This window comes from Eriocheir sinensis, chromosome 34 (assembly GCF_024679095.1).
Source record: "Eriocheir sinensis breed Jianghai 21 chromosome 34, ASM2467909v1, whole genome shotgun sequence".
NCBI classification, from domain to species: Eukaryota; Metazoa; Arthropoda; class Malacostraca; order Decapoda; family Varunidae; genus Eriocheir; species Eriocheir sinensis.
The window spans coordinates 14,746,537-14,771,147 of NC_066542.1; the positions used below are offsets into that span (position 1 = coordinate 14,746,537).

Genomic DNA, 24,611 nt, shown 5'->3' on the forward strand with positions numbered 1-24,611 from the left:
ACGTGTGTGGAAAGAAAGAAACAAAGTCCAGGTACTCGTATGAAAAGGAAAACTGTCCTTACCATTTTTTTTTTTTTTTGCACACTTCCATGGTGCTGCCTTCAAGATTTATTACACAAGGTCTCGCTACAATAGGTAAGGATTGAATTTATTAACAGGTGGACGGTGACACTTTTTTTGTAACAAACTGAAAACACTTGATTTTCATCAAAACAATTATTTCCCAGGAGGCTTGAAGGTCAGACATGACAACTAAGGAGCAGGCTATGCATATTGTTTTTACAGTAAAAGAAGCAGCTCAAGGGTAAATATCTCTTAGAGTAAAAAAAAGAGCTCCAAATGATAACACTCAGTAAGGTTGTATATAAATATGTATTTGGTTTCCTTTTGCAAAGGTTAACCGAGTACTAATAAAAATAAGAAAATGAATGACAGTCAGGCTGTAGGCCTCTAATCTAGCTAGCTACCGGCACAAGGGAGATTTGGGGAATACACAATGCTTAGCTCTTGTTGCTGGATGCGGAGAAGGAGCTGGCGTGAGTGTCGGGCTCGGCAGGGGACGTTCACGATGGGAATGGGGGGTCCTGGTGATGGACAGACGGGCGCCGCTTGATGTGGAGATGGAACGGCTCGGGTGGTGTGTGAAGGGGGGCCCCTTTTTGATGTAAGAGAGCTTGGCAGTGGTATTTCGGCCCCCAGGGCTGTCGACGGGCAGGTTACCCCGCCATGCAAGTTCCCATCCTGTAGTCAGTCTCACCCCGCAGGCCGTGGGTGGTTTTTCGGGGGTGGCTGAGTGGAGAGATGGACACCTCTCACTCAACTCCTCCAACTCCAACTCCAACTCGCTGCCTTTCCTTGCTAGGGCTGCTGCTCGTCTCCTGACTAGCCCGCCTCACACATCAGGCCGTGGGTGGGGTGTTCGTCTCCTCGTGTCTCCCAAGCTTCTAGCCTTGCTGCAGTGGTGCTTGTCTCCTCACTTCTCTCAAGCTTGTGTCTTGCTGCAGTGGTGCTTGTCTCCTCACTTCTCTCAAGCTTGGGTCTTGCTGCAGTGGTGCTAGTCTCCTCACTTCTCGTCTTGCTGCAGTGGTGCTTGTCTCCTCACTTCTCTCAAGCTTCTGGTCTTGCTGCAGTGGTGCTTGTCTCCTCACTGACCCGTGGGTCTCCTTGCCCTCGCCTTCTCGCCTCTGCTCCTCGCTAAGCTCCTCCCCCTTCTTCACGTGACTCCCTCTCGGCATTACAATTAAACCCTACCTAACTAACTAACTAGTTATTGGTTTCTTGGAGGGGTTCGAGGCTTTGAGATGAGGGACTTCAGTAACTCTCGTTCATATATTCGCTCATTCGCTCGCCGTGTTATCTTCTCATAACCTTTTACGCACTTACATTCCTCAGCCACCCATTCACTCTTTCACTCATTCACTCACTCATTCACGCTCCCACTCGCTCACACTTACTCTGTCACTCACCGACTTACATTCTCTCGTTCATTCATGCACTCACACTTACTCACTCTGTTACTCACTGACTTACTCACATTCTCGTTCACTCACATTCGGACCGTTACAGGTGTACGACAATTATTGTATGAATGCGACAAACTATAGTGGTCGGTATGATGAACGATAGGGTCTGTACGATATAGGATATACGATGATTTCTTGACATCATTAAAACAAGTAAATTACAATAAAGATTGGTTGTACTAAGAAGCATACATCTCGCTTCCTACCGTACGAAATACTCCTCTGTTGTTATATATTGTCTTTTCTACTATCCTTCAAACCTCTCGGAAAACCATATGGATAGTGTAAAGAAAAAATAAAGGTGAAAACAGCCATGAATGAACTGTACTGCAGACATGTTCGTAACACAAATACTGGTTGTATAATTCAATACGACAATCTTGGTTAAATTTATACGATATTAGCCACTGGAAACGGTCTGGTCATGCTGGTAAACCATGGCATTAAGCGACTGTGTGAGGAGTTGTAAGGTCGTGTCCGAGGCAGGGGAAATTTACGATCCCTATATATTTGGTGAGTGTGGCGTACGGAGCGATAAAGATATCCTAGGCATGATAACCACTTTTGGGAGATAATGAAGCTGCCGTGTGTGGGAAGAAGAGGCGATGGGGACGGAGGGAGGATGTGTGTGTGTTGTGGGGTTCGTCTCGCAAGAGTTTTGGAGCATCTGGAGTCTCCTAGGTGGTTCAAAGTCTTACTAACCTCTATTTCCACTTGCAATAACTATGTATTTTGTGTGGATATTTTACCCGTCATGATGATGTGGAGATGTCGTTTAGGTCAATCATATCCCGGGAAGTTTTTATAGTGATAAGGGTATATTGTTATAATTACGTAATGTGACAACGACTGCTGTGTTTACATAATCCTTGTTACACTAGTTTTAGAGTTAACTCAGTCTGCCATTAATTAAATTTTACCTTTTATACATTTATTTTCCCCACTTGACATTTTTCATTCATCTTCTTATACTTATTTAGCCTACTTCATTTATTTATTTATTACTTTATACAATTTCCGTGTTATCTCACTTTTTATGTATATTTTGAGGTACTCTCGGTCGTAATCCACTCAAAAACAACCATAACATTTTATCAGTCCTCTTTTTTTAATCACTAACCATTATGTGCCAAAATAGCCTGATTAGCATGACCCATCCACACCACTAATCATATTTTACGGGGCTGTGATGTGGGCGCTGTGATTGATCAGCGTTGTTAATGTGCTTAGCCTAATGGTGACCCACAGCACGGTGATTCATCATGACCAGTGCTGGGGTAAAGGTGAAGGATGATGTATGTAGCCGTGGTTACATTTTTTACCCTCGCTAATAGAAAAGTTTTATAGGCTCGTATTCACAAATATTTCGGGGCTCACACACTCACATTTGATAAGACTTTCGTAGGGGTTGTGTTGGTAGTTTCTATGGATAGTTCTATAAGCCAAGTGACAGTTGACAAGGTTCTGCATCATAAAAACACTCATGTTGTACCCAACTAATCCAATGTGTCTGAAAAATAGTTATTGTGAGCCAAAAGCGTTTGAAAATACCGCACTTACTACCCACGGATCAATGCTGTCACACAATACACTAGAAAATACTGATTTGTTGTATTTTTACCGGCGAAGTACATGTGAAGGAAAAAAGAATGTTGCCTATCGGTAGATTTTTAGTTAACTGTCTCACCGCGATGTTTTTACCTTACTAAGCTCTTGCGTAATATATTTGTTACCCTATACATAGATCTATTAATTTACACGTTCAATATAAGTGCCATGTTCAGTGTGACTTTTCCATGGCTGCAAAATTCCCCACATTTTGTCACTGCGGAAGTAGGGTACACACACACACACACATGCCTCTCTCTCTCTCTCTCTCTCTCTCTCTCTCTCTCTCTCAAGACACTGGCGGCTCTGTTTCCTCACTAATGAGAGCGCTGTCCCTGACAACCCAAAACGGCCTCACTATATTACACACACACACACACACACACGAGAGAGAGAGAGAGAGAGAGAGAGAGAGAGAGAGAGAGAGAGAGAGAGAGAGAGAGAGAGAGAGAGAGAGAGAGATCCTTGCTTTTATTCTCTCAGGTGTTTCGTGTGCATTTAGTGTTACCCAAATAGTTATGTTGATCTGTATTTCCTCCACCCGTGCTATTATTGAGTATTAAGCCGTGAAATAATGGCTTGGGCTGATTAGTGTTAGCATGTATTGACAAACGGACCCTCTTGCCCTGGCCCATTCATTAACTAGATAATCATTGCTTATGGCGTATTTTTATTATAACTTTATTATTTGCATATTCGCAATCCAATAGTTTGTCATTGCGTGAATTATTAGTATATTATTGTCATTAACATTAATTTATGCATCGCTAATAATCGTCCTCTGCATCCCATAGTAGTTTGCACTATAGAGACTATTTCAATGAAGAGATCATTTACCTGAAATATCTATCAATTTGCATTAATTATTTTGTTTGATTCAGCAAAAATTTTCCTATGTTTCGTGCATATTATTGGCGATGGCTTGATATTACGCGTCGGGGCTGTCGATAGATAACCTTTTGATGTTGATCGATGGAAAGGATTGTCGGAATTTCTGCTCAGGTTAATATTAGTGTTTGAATGTGTTTTGATTAATTTACGCAGCGCCATTATTTTGTGTTTTTATCGCCGCTCATCTCGATACTGCATATTGATATTGTCCGGGGGAATTACGATAAATTTGGTGACAACGAAAGATAAATCTGAATTATAGTTTCACCACGGTTTTGTATCAGTATTATGGTTTCATGTTTTATTTGTTTAGGTTAACTCAAATACTAAATCACGTATATTGTTATTGCTGTCTAGTTAAGGGATATTAATATAGCTGGGAGGCCGTGCTGCACATGTGGTCTAGCTTGTTATGCTCGTCTGGGTCTGGAGCTATTTTGGTGCGCCGTGGGCATTGCAAGGATCACCCGACTCACCATCCCTCCTTGCCGATGCCTGGGAAGGGATTATTCTAATGATATCTTGTGCCATAGGAAACATGCCATTGGCTGACATAATGATTCCTAATTTTTACTTTTTGAAACTGTATGAGTGAAGAAAAAGGCGTCAGTTGTGTATTAGTTAACCGCAGATTTCATATGTCTTTCTTGAAATCATGCGGGCGATTTGTCGATGGGAAAAAATGGAGAGAAACAATTCAGAGCTTACTCAGGGAGAGAATTAAAAAAAAAAAAAAAAAAACGTAGGTTACATTACTGATTTATTTTTAGGTACTTGTATATCTTTTTGTAATCACTTACTCTTTTGCCTCTCAATATAACATTCCTCAAAAGTTACAACTGTACACTATGCAGGTAATGAAAGTTACACGGAGGCCGTTACCTTCCGCCTCTGACTGGGTCGAGTGGCAGTGATGAAGCTGGCAATGTAATAAACAGTCGAGGAGCCATTCATCAGCCACTCAGCGCATGTGTTGGCGTGACAGGGAGGAGGAAGAGGCCTCGCTCCCATTAGCTAACAGTAAATTAAGTGTTGAAATAACTGACGGGGAAACAACAGCGAAACGTTTTGAGGTTAAGGTAATGAGCAAAGCGAGTAACGTCCCGCCAGGTGTATGAAAACGAAACGCGAGGCTCAATTAGCTCGAAGTGATTCTGCCAACGGGAGAGGAAAGGCGGGGAGGGCGGGTAGGAAGGGAGTAATATTCCAGCCTGCCTCACTGCTGCCGCTTTGTTAGGGCTAATGAAGATTTGGGGTGTGCGGGCTTGGAAGTGGTGGTGGTGGTGTGACGTGGGTGTGGTGGTTCGGTGGTGGTTAGTGGTGAGTGGTGTAGTGTAGCTCTGTATAATCTGCCTGATAGATATATTGTGCTTTGATGTGTTGTCTAGTTTTGTGTCTGATTGTGGTGGTGGTGGTGAGGGTGATGATGGTGGTGGTGGTGCTGTGATGTCGGTATGGTGAATATGTCGTGGCTTTTGGTGAATGTTTGTGTAATGAAGCTCTCTGGCCTCCCTGTTAGTTATATTGTGTTTTGATATGTTGTTCAGTATTGCCCTGAAGTGTGCTATTGTCTGTTACACGGCGCTTTGTAATTAAATAGAGTTTACATCAGATCTGGTCAGCACAAAGATAGCTGACGTAAACGTTGAGGCTCACCATTCAAGAATCAATCCCATCTTTTTATTTTTATTTTATTAACATCTCTAGCTGTGTGTATGACAGCCGTGTGATTGCTCAATCTCTACCATTCATCCTTTTTTTAAAAGCAAACTGGTTCCTGCTTCTCACCTGATTGTTTATTCATTAGCGTTTCTTTTATTAACGCTTCTACTTGTACATTTATCGATCTATTTTTTTTGTACGTTTTTGCCTCTGGCGCCGGTAGACTCGGTTAGGGCCTGATGGTCGGCCCCAGCCCGTTGTGGCGCAGGCACGTGTTTGTAGTGGCGCCATCTTGATAAGTGGTGTTCAGGACAGCATGTGGGTACCTTAGGCCACTTCGCGATGGCTTAACAATCCCAGGTGGTAGCGGCAGATTCGAACCCGTGTCGTCCATGACGCGGCGAACGCGGGGTTCACACGCTAACCACTCAGCCACCGCCTCCCCTGGTTATGATTCATTTGTTTATCTAAGTTTTAAATTTTATTATGATTGATTTGTTTATATATGTTTTAATAGGAGGGCGGCCGAGTGAAATATAAGCTTTGTTTTGGTTTGTTGTTTGTGAAGATTACTCAGGTGGAGAAGTTATGGCCTTTCAGCCTTATGACGAATGGTGGCTCTGTGGAGAGGCTCGAGTGATTAATGGAGGGGGAAATGGTGGTGGTGGTGGTTGCATCGGTCTTGGTGATGGCACTGTGCTGTTTATGTATACAAGTTAAATCGTGTGTCCTTGTTTGTTTGTGTTTGTTTGCAGCTGCTGCTTCTGCTGTTGCTGTAGTAGTAGTAATAGTAGTAGTAGTGGTAGTAGTAATATTAGTAATAGTAGTAGTAGTAGTAGTTGTAATTGTTATTGTTGTTGATCCTGTTTTTGTTGTTGTTGTTTTTGTGTGTTTTTAGTTCATGCATTTAAATCCAACTTGCAGCAAGAGAATATGGATAGAGGATCTTACACACACACACACACACACACACACACACACACACACACACACACACACACACACACACACACACACACACACTTGGTATGACAGATAAACTTGACTGGAAGTCTGTATTAAGTAAACTCGTTAATTTTGCGATTCAATATTTATCATTAATATTAAGGTTTCTTTTTCCTTTTCTCTTTCCAGGTGAGTGCGGCGTCAGATGACTAACCTGTAAACCAATACCTGTGCATCCTTAGTGATAAGTCCCGCATACCTGAATCTTCTGAAATTACAGGTATTCAATGAGCAATATCAGATAATAGCTTATTTTTTTACAACAAAGGAGACAGCTCAAGGGCACACAAAAAAGGAAACAATAATAAAAAAAAGCCCGCTACTCGCTGCTCATAAAAAGAATCCAAGGAGGTGGCCGAAAGAGGGGTCAATTTCGGAAGGGAGGAGAGGGTTATGTTCCTTTTAACGCGTATTCACTTGTATTCACTTTCATGCTAATGCTCTTCATTTAAATGTTTTAATTGATATGATTTTTTAAGCAAACAAGTCATTAGTGTGTTCATTAGTGGAATGTTGAAATAGGATCATGTTTTACAGGGGGGATCGCATGCATGTTCCATTAGTGGAATATCGTTGAAGTTGGCTAATACGTTATAAATGGGGAATATGTGCAGGTGAAAAAAAAGGAAACCGTGCATTAGAATCATCATTATAGATAACGAGGGAACGCTTTGGTGCCGGTTATTGGATAAAGAGTTATTCTATCCCGGAGCTGCAGCGTCCCTCTCCGCCATCCCTTGCTCCGTCCTTCCATAACACTGTTCCTTACAGTCCCGTCTCTCTTCTGTGATCCTTGCTCTGTTCTGTCTTCCGTAATTCACTTCTTCAGCCGTCCCTTGCTCCGTCCTTCCATAACACTGTTCCTTACCGTCCCTGTCTTGTAATAATTATATAGGGTGCCCGCTTTGTTCTGTCTTCCGTAATTCACTCCCTCGACCGTCCCTTGCCCACTCCTGCCCTGTTCGGTTTCCTTGTGTTTCTCGCCCAAGTAAGTTGTGTTCATTGCTCGTCTTATTTCTTGTTGTGTTCCTTGTCCCATCTCATCGTTTTTCGCCGCATCGCTGTGTTCATAGTCGTTGTTGATTTTTTCCACCTTTCATTTCCAGATTTTTTTCCCTTCCCTCATTCCCATCTTTCCTACGCCCATCCTCGTATTTTTCCTAGCTGCGTCCCATCTTGCTGTGTTTTGTTTTTCCCCATTCTCATTTTCCCTTCCTTTACTCCCCTCTTCCTTAGCTCACCTATACTTACACCTATCCCCTATTCTTCGATAACACTCTGCTGTCACGTTCTTCAACACTAAATATCCTTGGTCTATCCTTAGCTCAAAATCTCAACTGGAAACTTCACATCTCCTCTCTCTTTAAATCAGCTTCCTCGAGGTTGGGCGATCTGCATCGTCTACGCCAGTTCTTCTCCCCTGCACAGTTGCTATCCATCTATAGGGGCCTTGTCCGCCCTCGTATGGAGTATGCATCTCACGTGTGTGTGTGGGGGGGGGGGGTGCTCCTCCACTCACACACTGCAGCTCTTCAGACAGAGTGGGCTCTTCGTCTCATCAGCTCTCCTCCTCTTACTGAGTCTTCTACCTCTTTAAATTCCGCCACCATGTTGCCTCTCTCTCTATCTTCTATCGATATTTTCACGCTGACTGCTCTTCTGAACTTGCTAACTGCATGCCTCCCCCCCTCCCGCGGCTCCGCTGCACACGACTTTCTACTCTTGCTCATCCCTATACCATCCACGCCCCTCATGCAAGAGTTAACCAGCATCTTCACTCCTTCATCCCTTACACTGGTAAACTTTGGAACAGCCTTTCTTCGTCTGTATTTCCTTCTGCCTATGACTTGTCCTCTTTCAAGAAGAGTGTATCAAGACACCTCTCCACCCGAAATTGACCTCTCTTGTGGCCACTCTACTATTTTCTGTTATTGGGAGCGGCAAGTAGCGGGCTTTTTTTTTTTCATACACTGTTTTTGTTGCCCGTGAGCCGGCTCTTTAGTTGTAAAAAAAAAATAAACGTTCCCCAGCCACATATATTCTACCTATCTGCATCCCATCTCATGCCTTGCCACACCCTTCCCCTACGTTGCACCCTCAGGCGACATGCATTTCGGTGTTAGACGGGACAGAGTGCATGGGTCAGTCTCGTCCCTCCCTCACTTGGCCTATAGTGGCGTCGCGTGAGGTGCAGGTGTATGAGTCAATGTCACTGTCAAGGTCACTGGAGCTGCGGGGTCAGCTTTTAAGCCTATAATTGCTTAACCTATTGACTCAGTGTTATCGAATACCTTTATCTAATACGTATCGGACGAATTTTTCTTAGTAAATATTCTGCGTGACTGAATCTGAGACTTTGATCTTTGATATTCAATATTTTTGACGCATTTGGAGTGCTTATTGTATCCCGATGGTACTGGATTTGGTTATAGAAGGATCTGATAGGTATGACTCGCCTCTAAGCATCTGCTGAGGAGTTGCGGTGTGGTCTATCAGTCAGTAAGCCATTAAAAATTTTGCTTATTTGAGTATGATGGAGGCATTGGTCAGATGACCTTTATATTGCCAAAGCTTATCAGAATACTTTGATTGGATTCAGACTCTTTAGATTTTTAAGTTTGATGAAGAAAGGACAAGATGATGACGTGCAAATAATACCTAACCAATCCACTGCGTTCCGCCTGTTCACTGGGGACTTAAATACGTATGATCTCCCTACGGTAGGTTAACGTGGAGGCAGTTCTAATTAGGTAAACACTTCGCCACAGGTTCAGAGGGCAGGAAAACAAATGTGCAAACCAGGACTGAGCTCAGGGTGGGTTACGTCTTTATGTTACCCTCAGATTAAGGATATGAACAGCTGTGACGGGCGATTTCAATGTCCTAAAACGTTATATGTGGTGGGCCTGTGGTGTGTTAAGGATTGTACGGGAACATTACGAGGAAAAAGCGCCATTATTATTCTCTCTCTCTCTCTCTCTCTCTCTCTCTCTCTCTCTCTCTCTCTCGTTCTTTGTGGCCGCACTTTGATGAGTTTGGGTGTTTCGAAGCTTTTTCATCATATCGTTTTAAACTTCATACGCTCCCACTTACTGTTTTAAACTTCACACACACGCTACCACTTGCTGTTTCAGCGGCATCACACAGTGGGGCATCTGATCCCTCTCGTGTGTGTGTATGTGTGTGTGTGTATGTTGGCTGGCTTGTGCTGTTGTTATGCCCGAGGTGTGTTTTTATATTCCCATTTTGATGTTGGTTAATGTTGTTTTGTTGATGGAATGGCACTAAATATTTGGTTATCGTTCTTTGGTATTGTTTTAATGTTGTTATTGTTGTATTCATGTACACACTCAAAAAAGTATCGTTACAGGGGGGTCCGACGAGTTTCACACTGAGCAACCCGGTAATCTCGGCAGGGTTGGTAAAAGTGCGATCACCCCCACCACCTCAGCTCTGCTGGGGGGAGCAGGAGAGGACCCCCGAAAGGAAGGGATAGAGAGGAAGGGAGATACTGAGGTACCAGATATCACCATAATGTTAACGGAGTGATTTGAGTGCCACTTGTTTAAGCTTTACATTAACAAATTATAAGACAATAATGTTCATATGATATACGTAACAGCGGTGGGTAAAAGTGTTCCCCCATGTCAAAGACATAAACATCAACTATCAACGCATGTCAGATATAGTTCAGTTCATAATGTGCCATCCTAGAACTAATGTTTCCACTGAACGTGTCTTTTCTCTCGTGAACAAGCTATGGGCATCTGAAAAAACAAGTTGCAATGCTAAAAGCATTGCTAATAGCATTCTAATACAATAAAAGCAACCATGCCTGTGCTGTTTTTTTTTTAAATGTGTAATATATACGATGCTCTTACATACAGCGAATGTCTAACAATAACGCAAAGTGTTTATCACATTGTCTCCGAAATGGACGAAATTTGAAGTATTCCCTTGTGTGTGAAGTGTTAAAGCAAAATTTCATCACCCAAACACAATATTGTAGTTCTACATATAATACAGATCAATTCACTTCGACTAATACTCCACCTGTGTGTTTCATGAAACGTTACTGTGCCAGCTCAAATTCTATGGGTTCGTCCTTGTTGTCAGTTTGTATCGTGCTGAATGTGTAACGATACTTATTTGAGTGTGTGTATCCACATTTTCATATTATTATTTTTTTTTGGCTAATGGCTTTTTTTTCAGTGGCGATTGATTCACGTGCATCCAACATCGGTTAAAGCATTATCCTTTTCAAGCGACTAAAGAGAATGCCATCATCGTAACTCCTCGCAGGTCTCAGAAGTTTTATAGATTCTGATCGCATCCACAGATCCCTTGTTCGTTAATTCGCTCCACCGCCTTCAGTTTGTTTATCATTTCCTTGAGAAAATAGTCTTTTCTTCCCAGGCACACCGAAGATAGACGCACCAAATAACATAGAGGAAGATAGGACTCATGTGTGTTCGGTGCAGTCTGTTGCGCCAAAGCACTGACTCCTTCCGGACGAAAACCCTTTGCTTAGTTACATAAGTACGGACTACTCTTGGTGGGACAAGGGGCTACGTCGTTAGCTGCGGTCTAGGCTACCGCTTTATATGCATACTCAATCCTCAGTGCCCTCATTGGTGCAGCTGGTCTGCGATAAGCCATGGGGCGACGCCGGGCGTTAATCTGAGAGACACCTGTATAGTGCCGTGCTGAATGATTGGTGGATTGGTGGCCAGAGTTACACTAAACCCGGCGTAGAGGTAGGAGTAATGACCCTACTATTCTTATATCACCCCATGGTGCAGCTGGCTTGTGATAAAGCCAGTGGGGGCAGCTCAGTTCCTGAGAACATCAACTACTTTCAGACTTATGCCATTCCCTCATACTGGAAGACCAAACTCTCAAGGGTTCGGGTTTTGACCCCGTTGTGTGCGGCACCGAGTAGCCGCGCGGCGGCACCAGCCCGCGACTGCCTCCTCGTGAGCAGGTGATGGATTTTGGTTGTCGCCCGCGGACCAACTGCTCGGCATTCAGCACATCAAAGCCAGGCGGACTGCAGTCTGGGCACTACGGTACCCCAGCTGTACCCGCCGGGTGCGTTGTACCGCGTAAAGCATATCGGGATACCCTTATACCGAGGATGTACTATTCCCGTTGTTAAGGCGCGTGACTTTGCCCGCTCCTCTTGCTGTCTGTGGTCACTAGTGGGCTCTGGTTGATCAGGGATAGAGGGCCGGAGGTCAGCGGCAAAGTTATTAAGGGGTGATCTGATGATTGGGAGCTCGAGCCTCCTTGCTTCCTCGCATAAACTTGACAGGGGTGACAAGCATTAGAGAACTCTGGCGGCAGATTGGGAACCATGAAATCAGTTTAGTGAATTATTTACATAATTTCAAATCTTGCCTATAAACACGAGGTAGAAAAAAGTATGGCATAACACAGAAGGAACAATGTGAACTGGAGTAAAATTAGAAGTGATAAAAATTGGTAGAGGGTGAAAGGTAGGAGGTAGAAAAGCAGGAAGGGTGAAAAGTTAGTGACTAGCCAGACAAACAGAACAAGGTCTTGGCTGTATTCCACGGGCCACAAAGTTTTCTCTCAACCAAGCCAAAGAAAAGATACATCACAATCTCATTATACAGGAATTCCGTAGAAGACATAAATTTTAATAAAAACTTCGGGCACAAACTGAATGAAAGCCTAACTCCACAAAAACTCCATTCCCAAAAGCCTATAGAATTTCCCAGCGATCTAGGTCGGTAGGATTACATAAACTTGTTAAGAAATCCTAAAAGTGAAAGAAAAAAGGTAAGATGAGGAGAAGGTTTGGGAGTTATTTTTGTTGCTGCTCTTCTGAAACCCCGCCGAAGGTTTTATGGGATCCCTCGCCAACAATAAGTATCTAAAGTATGTAAAGTAGGCAGTTATTGAGGCTGAAGATGTAGACCGTGAAAGTCCAATAATGGGGTAATTCATATGATTTTCAACTTTAATCTCTTTAATTTCCCCGTTCTGGCTTTGATATATAGTAATTGCGTTTGGCGTGTGTATGCCTTACCCTGAGTACTGAAAATACCGTGGAAGTCGTAAAACGGGATAAATTACATGACCTTTTTTGTTTAATCTTCATTTTTATTCTATTGTCTTATCTGGGGGTCCATAGATTTTTGTTATTTTTTTTGGCGTTTGGTGTGTCTACTTAACCGTGAGATAAAGATGCTGAACAGACCGTGCGAGTCCAATAACGGGATAATTTATAAGATCTTTTAATTATGTCATTGTTATTTTCATCGCCTTTGTTGGAACGCTATTTTTTTCATATCTTTTGTTCGGCGTTTGATGAAAAAAAAAAGCCAGAAGCCGTGGTACTCCTACAACGGGATAATTAATGTGATCTTATACTTAATTTCTTTCTAATTTCATCGCATTTTTTAGAGTACCGTTTTCTTATGTTTCTGTTCGACTTTTGATGCGTCTGCCGTACCGTGAAGAAAGTACCAAACGGTTTATTTCCAGTTGATTTCGAGGCCTTTGTGTGAAGATGCCTCATTTTCCTCTTCCTTTCCTTTTTCGTCGGGTTCGTGGCGCTGACGGCGAGGAGGTAATGGGGAGTGAAGTCATCAGCTCAGGAGTGGGTGGAACGCTGAAATAAAAAGGTGTGTAATGGGGGGGAAAACGATTAATGTATTTTTTTCTTCTCTTTTATTTTATCTCATCCTTTCCAGAGTTATAGTTTTAGACTCCCTCTTGTGTGTGTGTGTGTGTTTGGGTCTCCGCAAAAAAAAAAAAAAAACTAATAAAGATGGATAGGTAAGTCGGAGGTGTTACGGAGTCGGGGGTGGAGAGGAGGAGGAAGAGGTAAAACGAAGAAGGATGAGGATGAGGAAGGATATAATGGATTAAGAGTTTGGCGGTGGAGGTGGTGGTGGTGGTGGTGGTACGGTCGAGTTCAGCGAATACTAAGTGCGGGCGAAGATTGAGTGAAGCTGAAGAATAAGTTACAGGCCAGAGAGAGAGGGAGAGAGAGGGAGGGAGAGACGCAGCTTCCCTGTGGTAGATAAGACGGTAGATAGAACGGAGGTAAACAGAGCGAGGCAGAAGGAGACATAGGTGAGTGAAACGAAGTGAAATGGGGCGGAAAGGAACTGAGTGATGGAACGGGGAGTGAAGAGGAGGAGGAAGAGGAGAAGGAGGAGAAGCATGTATTTGAGGGGGAACAGCATAAGGCCGAGAAAAGAAGAAGCAGTAGAAATGAAAGCGACAGAATGAGGAGGAATGAAAGAGAATGAAGAGGAGCATATATCTTAAGGGAGTGGGGCAGCATTAGGGTGAGGAAAATAAAGAAAGAGAACGCACTATAAAGGGCGAGGAATAGGTGGAAAGGAAAGTGAAGCAACGAGGAGAAATAAAGCATAAAGAGGCATGTGTCAAGAGGTACTGAGTAAGGGAGAGGAGGTGAGGGAGTGAGCGAGTGAGAGGGTGAGCGTGGTCGGGGGAAAGAAAAAAATAAAAGGCGAGAAATAGCGATAATTGTTTTAGAGAACATGAAAACGCAACTTCTCTTACATCATTCATCACCCCCTGAGAGAGAGAGAGAGAGAGAGAGAGAGAGAGAGAGAGAGAGATGGACACTTCACCCAACTTTATTATGGCCCTTCAGCTCGGGGTGACACGCCTATAAATATCACGAGACAACAACAACACCGCCATCATCCCGAACCCATTTCCACACCTTTCCACACCATTGCGCCATTATTCTCTCTCTCTCTCTCTCTCTCTCTCTCTGTCTGTGCGAAAGCATTTAATAGTCTCATAACTCACGTTGATTACCTAAACAATTTTCAAGAGTAATTTCCTCGATTTGTAACCAACGTCATTATCTATTTCGAGGCTCCTATTTACTTACCACACACACACACACACACACACAGAAGGTTTGTATTATCTCGGGAACCTATTACTCCACCTCACTTACCTTCAGCACCTCGATAATTCTTTTAACGGTGACGTGGTGGCGTAATGGTCCTGACAGTGGAACGCTCGTGGCCTTAACTTTTTGACCCCCAACGCTCGAGTTCCTCCTCACTCTTTCTCTCCCTCAGGACGATAAAAGGAAAGACTAAGGCCATAACAAAAATGAAATGTCGACAGCACGCTGCTCACAAAAAAAAAGGCAAACAAACTAATATATAATGTCCACTGTGTGTTGCGCCTATGAAGAAAACAGATGATGCCTTGAAACTTACGTAATATAGTTTTATAAGTGTGTTGATGCTGTGAGTGGGAGGCAGCATCCCCCTCTAACCCTAACGCAGCTGGAAGGCTTTCTTTATTATTTCCGGCTGAATGGAAGGACTTTTTCCTCTTAACGACACCACATGGTTGTCATAGTAATGGGTCACAGATATAACTGTATTGGATTTGCTGACGTTCCATAGCCTTTGTTTATGAGGCTGTGTCAAGAAAGCTGTTTTATTCGCTTCACTGACACTATTTTTATTTTTTATTGAGAGATGGAGTGTCAGGGAAATAATAATACTATGTTCCTTAAGTTATTATATACTTATTCTTCATTGTCTGTCTTTAAATGGTTTGTATATTTCTTAACCAAATTCATCCCTTTTTTTCCCTTGAGCTGTTTCCTTTGCTGTAAAAAAAAAGATATATGTAAATAAGCTAAAAAACCGCACGAGATTTTGAAGAATATTCGACCACAGCAGGCATGAAAGAAAGTTAGATCAACGCTTTCAAGTTTGATAAAAATGGAACTAAAAATAAAAGTAGACAATAGGTTGAAAGTTATTCTAAACGAACAATTTGAGCGGCATTCCAGTGACCAGCGGCGAGTTTCTGAAATTGACACACTCGGTTTGCTATTTTTCCTGCTGCTAGAGATTACCGCTGAGCTGGCTGACGATACACACTGAAAGCATTGCGACGTTTTAACCTTCGATGAGAAAATAAATTCGATCCCTTTGTAGAGTGGCGAGGTAAGTGGACCCCGCAATTAAATTTAAAAGCATTCAAAGCCTCACAAATTGGATGAGAGCTATTGAGTAAGCTGTGTTGGTGGAGGGAGGGAGGGAGGGTGGGAGCTCTCTCTGTCCGTGTAACACTCAAAATAACAGGATCCTCGCATAGTCCGCCTCACTCAACATCCTTCCCATTGAACTTTTCCGTTGTCACATTTAATTGCGGTTCTTCTCGTCTTGCTGCCTATACTACAACAACAACAACAACAACAACAACAACAACAACAACTACTACTACTGCTACTACTACTACAACGCTCTCTAAACCGTGTAACTGTTTGGTACATCCGTAGAACTCAGACCCTCTTTGCAGCTTATTACTTATTATCCTCATTTATTCCTTTATTCTCTTATTTATCAAGTTTGGTCGCTGTATCTTGCCTTATTATCTTGTATTATCATCAGTTACAGCTCTAGAAAATTTCCGACGTAGACCCCCATTATCATCATCATCATCATCAATAGCATCCATGATTCCTTCACTAACCCCATCAACATCAGTCCCATAGTCTTACATCCACTCCATTACCATCCTCATCAGTACATTTCAACACAAACCCCCATCATCATTCCCACAGTGACCGTATTATAATCCACAAATCCTACACTGACATCACCACTACCACCACCACCACCATAATCACCATCATCATCACTAACAGCCACAGCCTCCCACGGACACCGACGCGCCAGAGCAGACACAGTGAGCGAGACCAACAGGAAAATTGCTGGTCTTGGGAGCTCCAGTAATTCGAACCTAATATCAGCGTTGAGAGAAACTGTGCCCAGGAAACGTTTCGAATACTCTCCTTTATTTTGCCGCTTCGTCGCCCTTTAAGTTGTATTGCGAAACTACACGCCCGGGGAATAATAGAGAAGAGTTAGCATTAATGGTTCCACGTAAATCTGCTGTCTTCGTGAAGTTATTGCTTGTAGCCATTGCGATACTATCATTGAAAGTAAGGCCCCGGAAAAGTAATTAACTGGTTTAGAAGAAAGATAGAAATATGGAGTGGTTAAAATGCCGGAAAAATACTTAAATGGAATTGAAGAAATATTATAAAATGGAAAGATTAAAATGCCGGAAAAGTAACTTAGTGAAACTGGAGAGAGAGAGAGAGAGAGAATTGTCTCGAGTGAAACGCATTTTTTTTCCAAGAGGAGAATTATAAGCGAGTTGCAATTTCTGATAACTGAATTTTTACCTTGTCTTCTTTTTGTCAATAGTGTCATGACTGGATGCTGGATTTCTACAACAGTATAGGATGTTTTTTTTTGTTGTTGTTAACTCATTAGCATTTCAGTGTCTGTGTTCTCTGGTTGTTAAAGAAAAGTGAAATAACTGTTACGGTGGAGTGGTGCTTTGTTTGTTTCGTCATTTGTTTGATTACTGGCTGGTTTGTTTGTTTACTTGTTTGTTTGTTTCTCTCTCTCTCTCTCTCTCTCTCTCTCTCTCTCTCTCTCTCTCTCTCTCTCTCTCTCTCTCTCTCTCTCTCGTACTTGTTTCTTTCCGATTTTTTTTTTTAGAATTTCGTTGCCTTTTGTGTCCCCCTTCCTGTCTGCCGGCCTGTCTACCTCTGTCTATCTGTATTTTTCATAAACTCTCTCTCTCTCTCTCTCTCTCTCTCTCTCTCTCTCTCTCTCTCTCTCTCCCCTCCTAGATCCATTCATTAAAGCATTGTCATTCCGCACATTTTCACTATTTTCCTACCGTATCTTCCCGTTTTGGCAATATGTAAATTCACGCAGTTATTTGAGCGAAATAGTTTCAGCTCCGGATATATAATTTGTAATCCTTTTCATCAGTCAGTGCAGTTTTATTTCCATTATATTTTTTACTTGCTTCTTTTTTTTACTTCTATGTTCAATTTTTACTTTATCCTCGACGAACTGTCATGATTTATTTCAGTGCGTCGCCTTTCTTTGCTTTACAGTTCGCTGCGTCTTTTTTTTTATTGTTTCGAACTCATTTTTCTTTTACGTATTATGAGCCAGTTTCTAAGATTTATTTCTGTCATATTATTTGGCTCTTGTTACTTGCGACCTCTGCCTCTTCATCCCATCCTCTTTCTTCCCTCCCTTCTTGATCCTCTTCCTTCCTCCTCCTCCCTTTCCACTTTCTTTTCTCCCTTCCCTTAGCTCCTTCCCTCCCTCCTCCTTGATCCTCTTCCTTCCTCCTCCTCCCTTTCCACTTTCCTTTCTCCCTTCCCTTCCCTTAGCTCCCTCTCTTCCCTCCCTCCTTCTTGACCCTTTTCCTTCCTCCTCCTCCCTTTCCACTTTCCTTTCTCCCTTCCCTTCCCTTAGCTCCCTCTCTTCCCTCCCTCCTTCTTGACCCTTTTCCTTCCTCCTCCTCCCTTTCCACTTTCCTTTCCCCCTTCCCTTCCCTTAGCTCCCTTCCTTCTCTTCTTATGGCCATTTCGCTCCTTCGTTCTTTCTCCGTCTTCTCCTCCTCTTCCCCTTTCCTTCCTTCCTCCCTTCCCTTTCCCATAGCTTCCCTACCTCTTCCCCACCATTTCATATCACTATTTTAGCTCCGTTGTATTTCCTCCCTCTTCTCCTCCTCCTCCTCTTCCCCCTTCCCTCCTCTTTCCCTTACCTCCCCTCCCATGTTCTCCCCATCTCCCGCTATGGAAAAAAGTGAACCCAGGCAATATTCAGAGTAGCAATTGATGTAACGTTTTATGTATTTATCGCCAATATTCCTTTTGTTCTGTTTCTGTCCCTTGTCTGTCTGTCTGCCTGTCTATCTATGTCTGTCTGTATGTATATATGTCTGTGTGTCTGAATGTCTGTCTATCTGATACCAACACATCGACACACACACACACACACACACACACACACACACACACACACACACACACTGCATATCAATAAAGTTAGGTTGAGAGATGTGGCAGAAATATTTTGTTTTCGTTGCTTCCGGTTCGGAGTTCTGCATTGTTGTTGCTGTTGTTGTTGTTGTTGTTATTGTGATGGTAGTGTTGGTGGCTGTGGTGGTGTTGGTGTTGTTGTTGGTGGTGGTGGTGTTGGTATTGGTGTTGTTGTTGGTGGTGGCGGTGGTGGTGGTGTTGGTATTGATGTTGTTGTTGTTGTTGGTGGTGTTGGTATTGGTGTTGCTGTTGTTGTTGGTGGTGGTGGAAGCAGTGGTGGTGTTGGTATTGGTGTTGTTGGTGGTGTTGTTTGTGGTGGAAATGACTTTCTATGTCTTGCTCTTCACTTTGTTTTTACGATATCGCATTCCAGTCTTTCTCTATTTTCTTTTCTATTTTCTGCCTTCCTCTCATATTTTTCTCAACTTTTTCCTCTTCCTTCTCCTCCCCTTCTTTCTCCTCCTCCTTCTCCTCCTTCTTGTCATCCTCCTTCTCGTCCTCCTCCTGCTCCTCCTTTCTCTTGCATGAGACTTTCCTAACTCCTGACTTTTTGCTCCTTACTTCAATTGTATAACCACTCACTCCTCTTCCTCACTCTCTCTCTCTCCCTCTCTCTCATGCTCTCGCTCTTGCTCTCGCTCTTGCGCTCGCTCTCCCTCTCAAAACTATCTCACTCGCTTTCACTTTTTCCTCGTCTTCATTTAAGATTTCATCGAGATCCCAAATACTTGATGTAATGTAATAGGAGCGAGATGGAAAAAAACGATAAATTGAGCTCTTGCCGAAGGAGAATGTGAAGTGGAAGAGGCGGAGGCGGAGGAGAAGCAGGAGGAAGAGAAGGAGGAGGAGGAGATCTGGAGAAAGGAGGAAGAGCAGAAGGAAGAAAATAGACTGTATCACATTTCCGGCCACTGATATCTGGATTTCTTTTGCATGTCTGTGGGGAGAATCTTCCACATTCCCACGAAAAAAAAAATCTATAAATTCTACTCTTCTGAAAGACGAACTATATGAACACTTGAACCCATACAATACAGACGTTAGAAGTAACATTACCCATACTCTCATTTACATGTTATTTTTCCTCTTCTTTCGGGGCATCAACACAAGGCCCAACATTTTTGCGCACCAAGAATATGAGACTTCTATTTCTGCGTTTTCCGTGCACTCCGTTTACGCTCGAGAGTTCATTTTCTCGCTCCGCCGCGGCGTTTCTATAGCGAACTCAGAACCCGTGGCAGCGATCTTGGGGCCCTCTGTCGGGAAGAGGCAGGAACGTGAGGAAGGTGAAGTGGGAAATTAAAAGCAGGAAGAGAAAGAGTCGGAGGAGGAAGAGGAGGAACATGAGGACGATTAGATGAAGGAAGAAGAGGATGAGGAGGGAGGGGAAGAGGAGGACACGGAGGATGAGAACGAAGGATAGAAAGGAGATGAGAATGATAAGTGAAAGAGCAGAATGGAAATGAGTAAGAAGGTAAATATTGTGTGTGTGTGTGTGTGTGTGTGTGTGTGTGTGTGTGTGTGTGTGTGTGTGTGTGTGTGTGTGTGTGTGTGTGTGTGTGTGTGTGTGTGCTTTATAAATATGAAGAGGTGATATGGCTTGAAATTTGACATATATGGGACATTTTATACACGCTTTTCCTATTTACCTCGCATCAACATGTTTACTCGTGTCGTATACTTATTCACTAGTATATTTGTTATTTGTCTATTAGCATTCTGGTTTATCTGTTATTCTGTTGAAAGTTTTCTATTAATTATCCGTGTCAGCTTCTCACTTTACGTTCATATCCTTCACAGACTGTCCAAATCATCACTCTGGAGGGACGGCGCGGGACTACTATGATAAGGTAATCCTGCATCTAACCCTCTTCCTTCTTCCTTCCTTCCTTCTTCCCTCTTCCCTTCCTTCTATCTCAAGGTGGCGAAGCTTAACACCTGCGTCCTTCCTCCGCTATTATCTCCTGCCCTCGCACCTTCAGCCTGTTAATCGCTTGCCCGGGTTCTTCTTTCGTTCTGCCTCCCCCGTCTTTCCTCGCCTCGCTCTCACTTAAAGGCTCAAACATTGGAAAGGTGCTAAGGGTGATGGAGATGCCAGGTAGAGCGAGAAAGAGAGGAGAGAGAGAGTAGCAGGAATATGATGAGAAGGAATGCGAATGAAGATGAAAAGAAGTAACAAGAGGATGATGACTATATTTAAAGTCAGTGTTTGAAGAAGGAAAGAAGATAAATAGATAAGAAACATGAGAGGCAAAAGTTAACTTGTTGGATATTTGTGTATAGGAAAATTGAATTAGTTATATTATTTTGGGGGGTTGAACTGATTGAGCGTAACTGATTCTGTTCACAATGAGACCTAAATAGATAGAAAAAAGATAGAGATACATTTAGATAGATAGATAGGTAGGTAGATAGATAGACAGACAGATAGATAGGTAGAGGAAGACATTTGGAAATATTGATGATGAAAAAATGATTGCGTTTGCGTGTTTGCATATGTTTGTTTGTTAGTTTGTGTGTGTGTGTGTGTGTGTGTGTGTGTGTGTGTGTGTGTGTGTGTGTGTGTGTGTGTGTGTGTGTGTGTGTGTGTGTGTACGTGGGTGAGTGTAATTGGTGTGTTAAGTGCAGTTCTTGAGAGTCTTAGCACTTACGAGACACACTTAAGAGGAGAAGGAGGGGGAGGAAGAGGAGGAGGAGAAGGAGGAGGAGGAAGAGGAGGAGGAGGAGGAGGAGGAGGAGGAGGAAGAGCGTGAGAGGTAAAGGAAAAGAATGAGTGTGTGTATACGTGTGCTGGAAAAAGTCTCTCACTCTTTAAATTCGACACCTCTCCTCCTCCTCCTCCTCCTCCTCCTCCTTCTCTACCTCCTCATCACCCACTTACCTTTCCTACTCGTTCCCCTCTACCAGACTCCATCCCATACCTACCTACCTACCTATCTACCTGCCTACATGTTTCTTCCTTTCCATCACTTGATATCACCTCCCCCTTTGCCCATTCCCCCCACTTCACTTCTTCCCCCTTCCCATTCTTCCCCCCTCCACTTCCCCGTCCCCCTTGCTGACTCCTATCGCTTTCCGCCTGCTGCTGTGTTCCGGACGTCAGGTAAATGTCAACCCTCTCTGTGATGCATTACAGTAAAACAGGCCCTCAACCTTGTTTGCCCGTGTGTGTGTGTGTGTGTGTGTGTGTGTGTGTGTGTGTGTGTGTGTGTGTGTGTGTGTGTGTGTGTGTGTGTGTGTGTGTGTGTGTGTGTGTGTATGTGTGTGTGTGTATAAATATTTCCCTTTGGCAGACTAACATAGAAATGAAGGTAGTCCCACGTGAGTTGCCAGGTAAGAGGGTTAAGGTATCATAAGCCTTTTCCTGCCTCTGCCTTTGCGAGAGAGAGAGAGAGAGAGAGAGAGAGAGAGAGAGAGAGAGAGAGAGAGAGAGAGAGAGAGAGAGAGAGAGAGAGAGAGAGAGAGAGAGAGAGAGAGAGAGAGAGAGAGAGAGAGTGAGAGAGTTAAATAGATAGATAGCAAACAGACAGATATAGACAGAAAGACAGACAGGGAGGCAGATAGATAAAGAGATAGACACAGATAGATTGGCACAGACAGACCGACAGGCAAATAGAAATTGACAGACAGAGTAAATGCTAAATATACATGTTTCAACACTTTGTTTTACTGCTTTTCAACATAACGTATTATTTTTCTCTTCATGTTTTTTTATATATCATTATTTTTTCGTCCTTGAATAAAATTTTGGGTTGGCTTTCCATCTGAAATATTTAACATGTGAAAAAATGTTTATTGACTATAATTTTTTATTAGCTGTAAAAGGCAGAGTATTTATTTTTGAACTGCAAGTGCAATTATTTTTTCTAGTAATTTGTGTTGCCGAAGTTGAGGATATTATCTGTGAGCTCAATTAGTACTGTGATGTTTTTTTTTTGCGGATTATTAGAGATGGAGGCTTTCCCATTCTTGGAGTGTGACAAAATCTTCATGGAGGGAATATAAACGTATGATCCTAACTGTTCCTACTTTAGTTAACGTTTATATTGCTGCATTACAATTGTTAATTCTGAAAACATTACTCAGATTTTACCGACATTCCAAGTTAGTGATTGGAAACTTTTACTCCTCTTAAAAACAGTGGAAAACACTTACACTGAGTATCCTTTCGATGTTCAGAGGCCCATATTCTTAATCATTTCACCTGACCACAGCACACATTTTTTTTTACAACAAAGGAGAGGGCTTAAGGGCAACAAAAAGTGTAGAAAAGAAAATCACTACTCACCGCTCCCATAATAGACAAAAATAATGAGTGGTCAAGTCATAGGCAGGAGGAAATGCAGATGAAGGAAGGCTGTTCCAGAGTTTACCAGTATAAGGGATGAAAGAGAGATGCTGGTTAACTCTTGCATAAGGGGTTTGGACAGTATAGGGATGAGCTAGAGCAGAAAGTCGAGTGCAGCGGGGCCGCGGGAAGGGGGAGGCATGCAGTTAGCAAGTTCAGAAGAGCAGTCAGCATGAAAATATCGATAGAAGATAGAAAGAGAGGCAACATGGCGGCGGAATTTAAGAGGTAGAAGACTGTCAGTATGAGGAGGGGAATTGATGAGACGAAGAGCCTTTGACTCTACTTTGTCCAAGAGAGCTGTGTGAGTGGAGCCCCCCCACGCATGAGATGCATACCGCATATGAGGGCGGACAAGGCCCCTGTATATGAACAGCATCTGTGCTGGGGAGAAAAACTGGCGGAGACGATACAGAACACCCAACCTCGAGGAAGCTGATTTAGTGAGAGAGGAGATATTGAGTTTCCAGTTGAATTTGGTCTTTTTTAGAAGTTTTGGTAATTGCTCTGAGTATTTTTGTCCTAGTGGTAGTTTTGAAAGAATTTTGGACGTGAAAACGCTCATCAAACCCCAACCAATTTCAGGTGTGGACCTTGAGATTAGTTGTGGTACGAGTTGGGAATATCTGAAACTACGGGCTTCATCATATTCAGCGGTTGTCGGGATATCAGAAAGGTGGGAGAGGCAATACCTAAGGCAGGCCAGTGGACAGAAGATGTTTGGCATGCTGTGGTGACTTATTAGACGTGTTTCTCTTCCCCCTACACGACATCCATACTAACCTTGGCCTCCGTATACGTGCGTGATTATTCTCCCCCGTTAGTTACTGTAGACGCTAACGCTGGTTTTCTTAGTTACAGGGAAATATTGCTACATCCCACCGTTGATTTGGTGAACCGATAAGAGGAAATTAAATAGGAGGTGGAGGGGCAGAAGAACGAGAAGAAGGAAAAGGGGGGAAGACATGAAGGAAGGCGAGTGAGGTGAGGAAGACAGAGATAGATGCTTGTTGGGGTCAAATAAGAGGTGAAATAGATGGGAGGGTCGCTACAGAAGAGCTGACCAAAGGAAGACGAAATGACCAAGGGGGGGAAAGTTAGGAAGGGAAGGAGGATGGGAGGAAGGAATACCATAAGACTGGGTTAGGAAAGGTTTACAGCTGATAAATCGAGGAAAAATCAAACAAGGTAACTTTGCAATGGAAGGGTTGACCAAGGAAAGACAAATTACCATGGGGGGGAAAGCTGGGAAGGGAAGAGTTAGGATAGGTGGAAAGAGATAAGGCTTAGGGGAGGCAGGCCATGAAATGTTCAGGAGAAAACGAGAACAGAGGAAAAAGGCAAAGGAAGAACTGTCATTTGGAAGCGAAATTAACGAGGGGAGAATGCTGGAGAGGGACGAGGGAAGGGTGGTAAGTATACAATTGCCTTCGAGAGGGTTGGCAAGTGAATGATCGTGGTAAAAAATAGTTAGGACTTGAAAATGTTGCAAAGGAAAAGCTGACCACAAAAGACGAAAATATATTAAGAGAAGAGTTAGTGGGTGGTAGAAACATTCACCTTGGTAATAGGAATGAGACAAAAGTGACCGGGGAAAAAGTTAAGTTTGGAATTTGTCTATAAGAAAAGTCACAATGGAAAAGGAAATTATCAACGGTATAATGCAGGAAGG

At 43.0% G+C, this 24,611-nt stretch overlaps 1 protein-coding gene across 2 annotated transcripts in view; it reads left to right on the top strand.

The window, feature by feature from the left end:
- Window positions 1-6,817: 6,817 nt before the first annotated feature.
- The window catches only part of LOC127007129 (mucin-5AC-like), a 296,085-nt gene continuing 278,291 nt past the window's right edge, over window positions 6,818-24,611 (top strand). For both annotated transcript variants that reach the window (XR_007760078.1, XM_050877777.1), the window contains exons 1-2: window positions 6,818-6,909; window positions 20,392-20,441. The gene's annotated coding sequence lies outside the window, so the exon portion shown is untranslated. The remainder of the gene's footprint in view (window positions 6,910-20,391; window positions 20,442-24,611) is intronic.